Raw genomic sequence first — 5,533 nt, 5'->3', positions numbered from 1 at the left:
AGATGCCTCCAGAGCTGTTTCCGGATCATGTTCCCGTATCCACACCTGTACTTCTGGGTTCAGCATGTGCAAGATCTGCTCCAGAAGAAATATCTCTCCAATGTCCTTGAGTGATCACTGGCTTGGTTTTACCCACTTCACATATAACTGCTTCAGTCTCACATAAAGTTCTCTAGGTGTTTCACCTGGCAGTAGATAAACAGCTCTAAATGGCTGATGATAAGTTTCACAGTTGATTTCATATTTGGCAAAAATAGCCTCTTTCACTTTATCATAGTCCAAAGTTTAATCGATGTCCATGGTAACATAAGCACTGCGAGCTCTTCCAGTTAAACATGGAACCAAGTGAATGGCCCACTCTTGCTCTGGCCAACGGCAGGCTATAGCCATTCATTCAAAGGTTGTTCAAAAATGTCTTCTTTCTCATACAATTTCTGCAGTTTAGGTAATTTCCAATCAGCAAACTGCTCCCGTTCCATCATGTGCTGTGTCACTGGTCGACATAGCTGTCTATCCTCCTCATCAGACTGTGTAGCCTGCGCTGTTTGTCCCATTACCTTCTGTAGCTGCTGGAACTGATGTTGCATGCTCTTCCATCTCTGATCCTGCCATGCAGCGTCCTGTTCCATTCGCTCCTCATGGATTTTATGGATCTCCAGGAAGGCTTTGAACATGCCAGCCAACTCTGTCAAAGCTAGATCAGTGCTAACAATTTACATCCCCTTATATTGCATTCAAATATAATGAAATACATATAAAATGTTTCTGGGCAACACAATGTCCTTTCAAGCAAATATATAGTATTGTAGCTATCCTAGCTGGGACTTGTAGTACCAGTAGGGCAGTCTGAAGGTTGGGGGGGTTGTAAAAGTTTGTACGGAGGGTGGGCGGGTTGGTTTGTGGACCCGGTCTGTGTGTGTGTGTGTATATATGTGGGGTTCATTGTTGTGTTTGGTTAGGGATGGATATTGTGTTTGTTGGGGTGTTTTGGGGTTGCTTGGCTTCCCCCATCTCCGGGGTGGTACAGCCGGGGAAACGGTGATAGGGGGGGTGGGGGTCATGTGACAGGGGGATATATTAGGGCGTGATGACTTGCCGCTAGCTGAGTTGGAGCGGGAGTACTACTGAAGAGAGAACTGAGTGTTTTTCAGGCAAGACTGTGTGGGGGGAAAGTTGATGTACCTCTCAGTGCTGTTAAATAAAACATCAGTTTGTTTTGGAAAGCTTCTGTTTTATTTTTGTGTTATTCTTGTAATTACCCTGAACCCGGGGGTCATTACAATATATACAAATATAACATTCTATTATAGGTTTACCCTTCTGGCCCTTTAATGCTGGTTACTATGTGCATGTGCACTCCCACTGCAATCAGCTGTATCAGCTGGCTGACTGCATGTCCAGGCTCTCAGTTGCACAACAAAGTAAGTTTTCAACCCTTGGCAAGTTAAGAAGCGATGTTATTGTAATGCCTGTGTGCACCCAGTCATAAAAGAATCAAAGCGCTCATATTGCTTTTATCTGAGTTGTTAAAACCGGCAAGTACACCACCAGATCAATACATAAATACATGCGCAGTTAAATAAATAAATACATGTGCATTTTAACCATTTCTCCATTCTTCTGGAACATGCTTCAACATGATACTGATAGGGAGAAATTTACTCCCTCAATAGATAGGTGGACAAGGAATACTGAGGGCCCAATTTAACAGAAATAATATCAAAATAGTTTATTCAGCTACAACGAAGCGCTCCGATGATGGCCAGTCTGCAAGACTCTAAAGACTCTAAAGATTTTCTAAAGAACATACTATCATATACAAGATGAATCCCTTTGGTTGCCGGGCAACTACATGGCATCAATGAGATGCCCTAAACTTTATCACACTTTTCCTTTGTCTTCTGTTCTCTCTATGGCCTTGGATGAAAATGTTTTTCTAAAATCAGCTACAGCAGATGGCCTCTCCGAAGCAATACACAAAGCTTAAATTCATACATTGGTTACACAATCTTGCTGCAACAATAGTGCAAATATAATATATTTGAGATTTAGACAGGGCACTGTCTCGCATCAGTACAATTACACAATAAGTCTATAAGTTACACTCGTTTCTGTGCAGCCCCATATATGTACAAACCGCATTAGTCAGAGTATTTGCAGTCGCAAAATTCGTAATTAGGGAAGGGAAATGTGTTTCTCCTTCACATGGCTACAACTCCCTCCTCATCTACGTATCTCACCCACTTTCCTCATCTCTCTTCTCAAGCCTGTGGTTGTTGATCTCCTCCTCCTCCCAACTAGATGATAGCAGGGACTCCTCCAATATGGAAGGAATACGGACTGTGGTATACTGGGAGATACTGCGGGTGGTAACGTGAGGAGAGACTTACTGAGGAGAGGTTGTGTGTTCCGGTGTCTGACATTCTTGACCCCTCTCTTCTTTCGGACTTCCACGGGGGGGATTCTGTTACATCGTCATGCCACACTTCCCCAGTTCAGCAACAGAGATCATCATCTCCTGAATTCTAACCCTGTCTCATTCCTCCTATTTTTCGTAAGCCTGATCGATTGACCTAGCACCTGTGACCCAGACTACTAAGTCGACCTGCATAAGGGTGTCTGCTACTAAATAATAATATTATTATTATTATTATTATTATTAATAATAATAATAATAACAATAATAATAACTGCATGTTTGCTGACAGTATGCTGTTTGAAATATATTGAGTCATGTGGAAATATAAAGCTTATTTTTTGTATGTGTGGTTCTTTCTTGTTTGAGTACACAAACAATATATAATCACAAAATCTTTAGTCTTTGCACTGAAATAGGTTCTGATAGTAGTGTTTTAAATGTCACATTAGTGTGATATTGATTGTCACTAAGTTCTATTCATTTGAATGTGTGTGTGCATTGCATTTGGATGCCGAGTTCCATTGTGAGCATAGAGTACATGATTTTGATTGCAGGGTTTCATTTTGAAAGATTTCTGTGGGGTTTGGGGAAATTGACTAACTGATTTGTGTTTAGAGTTCTGAATACATGAGAAGTAGTAATATCTATGAAGCAGATATATTTGGTTCCTTTACAAAGAAATTAGTACCAAGTCAATACATTACAATGCGATTATGTTCAAGTGAGTATACAGTAATGTGGCAAGTGTTCCAGAGGTGGTATGGACACGGTGCTGCTCAGTTGTGCATACTGTTGCATCATTGTCCGAATTTTGCTGAGTGGCCATTGTTCTATAGTACAATATACAAGCTCAAAACATTGCTCTGTGATTGTAATATGGTGGGATCTACTGTAAATCACATGCATTATCCTTATTTTCCAGAGAATGATGGAACTGGATGCAGGGGCCAACCACCATGAATTCATCTACATGGATGAGGCAGGCGTCAACCTGGCTAAACATCAACGATGGTGTCTGAATATCACTGGACACTGAGCCACTGTCAATGTGCCTGGACAGTGTGGTAGAAATATAACCATGTGTGCAGCAAGTTGTGGTCAGAGAGCCAGTCATTGGGCTATATCACTCTGCTTACTGTCTCCATTTTCTGGATGTGCTTCATAATCGCCACATGCTGCAACTACATTTGCCGTAGTCTGGACACTATGCAATTCCAATATGCAGTGGTTGTACGAGACTGGTTTGCAGCACATCCAGAATTCCAGACCCTATTCTTTCCACCAAACTCCCCATGTCTGAACCCCACTGAGGAGTTCTGCTCTGCCTGGAGGTGGAAGATCTGTTAGTGGAACCCTTCCCATCTGCCCTCACTCACCCAAGCCACAGATGGGCCATTTGAGGACACAACAGCATCAGGTTTTTGTGACGAAAACATAAACTGTGATGTTGATTAAAATATTTGGCCAAATGCAGAGGAAAGATCATTGATATCAGTATCAGTGAATCAGTATTTTTATAGTTACTGTAAGTAAATCTTGTTTGATTTGTAATTTTCAGTATTTTTTGGATTCTACTTAGTAAAATAGAAGTCTTTACCTTAGCTTTCTATTACAGTAGTGTCGTTACTGTACAACTCATTTACTGTATGTTATTTGTTCTGTAAAGATTACTAATACAATTTTGGGATGGATCAGCTCTCATTTGTACTCCCTTCTCACCCCTCCCTGTGTTCCCCATGTGCTTTTAAATAATTATCCAATTATCCAAGTGCATCCAATTATCCTATTACACCAACAAGACCACAACCAATTATAGTCTGAAGAGGCTCTGCCAAGATGGCCACCTTATCTTCAGCCTCCTTTCCCAAGATGGAGTGCACCTTCCTCAACCCACAGGGTCCCAGAGCCTCCCATTCCACCTCGGGGAATGTACACTCCATCACAATGTTCAAATAAAGTTAATGATGATGATGATGACTCCACTGCATTAATTTTACTATGTATACAAGTTTTTGATTGGTAGTTTGGGTTTTGGTCATCATTGGACTGCTGCATAATTGATACAATTGTGCAGAATATCACTGAATGCTTATTGCACATTATTTTTGTTTGCAGGTTGCTATCATTCTGTTCATTGTAATGTTGGTCACTGGATATGAGCCAATGACACATTCATACAATACATTGGTATTGATTTTAATTATTCTGTGTTTGACAGCATTGCTAATGGGTGTTTTGTTTAGCAATGATTACACTTACATCAAAGCATCTGACGTTTGGGTGCTATGATTTGCTTTTGTATTATGTATTTATCTAATTTTACACAGCAATATTTATTTTGCACTCTGCATGGGATTTTGTCCCTGAAATAAACAGTTCAGCATTTTGTGTTGAGAGTTGTGCAAAATGGATTATGTCTTGGTGCTGTTTTCCATTCTGGAAGGCATGGGCTACCTGAATAATTGAATGTTGCTTTGTTTTCTTTAATATACACTTAAGTATAGAAAGACATGAGTTAGATACAAGAAATAAGATTATTGACGACTTCTCTCAGCTCTAGTGTATTGTAATGACACAGACCAGGTTATCCTATGTGGAATTTAGTGATTCAATCAGTAAAATCAAATATTGTTAATGATACTTATTTATCAGTGACATATTTCCCGTTTATGTTGAAATAACGGGTTTAACGAAGATAGACTGAACTGAGTTAATGTATTACAATGATATTTGTGGAGGTGAAGTCAACAGGTTACAACAGGCAGAAAAAACTGTCTACCCCTTTATTTACTTTCAATTTAATTTAATATTTTGTATTTCCTATACAAATATAAAACTTACCAAAAGGTGAAAAGGTAATTACAGTCCCATGCCAGGTCTCGTATTATTGCTGACGTCAAAACATCTGTCAAATCTATTAAAGATAGGGTTAATAGATTATTTTTTTAAAACATCCCAAAACAACAACACACCCACAGAGAGAACACTTAAACACACGAACAGAGCTACAATTTGAACCACATGTTCCTTAATTATAACGTCAGGAGAATACATGGTTAAAAGGCACCTCGTGACACAAAAGCGTCCAGTTAGCTCAATATGAGAGAGGGGGTG

The sequence above is a fragment of the Amia ocellicauda genome, chromosome 5 (assembly GCF_036373705.1).
Source record: "Amia ocellicauda isolate fAmiCal2 chromosome 5, fAmiCal2.hap1, whole genome shotgun sequence".
Lineage (NCBI taxonomy): Eukaryota > Metazoa > Chordata > Actinopteri > Amiiformes > Amiidae > Amia > Amia ocellicauda.
Note: the sequence above shows the minus strand (reverse complement) of the source record.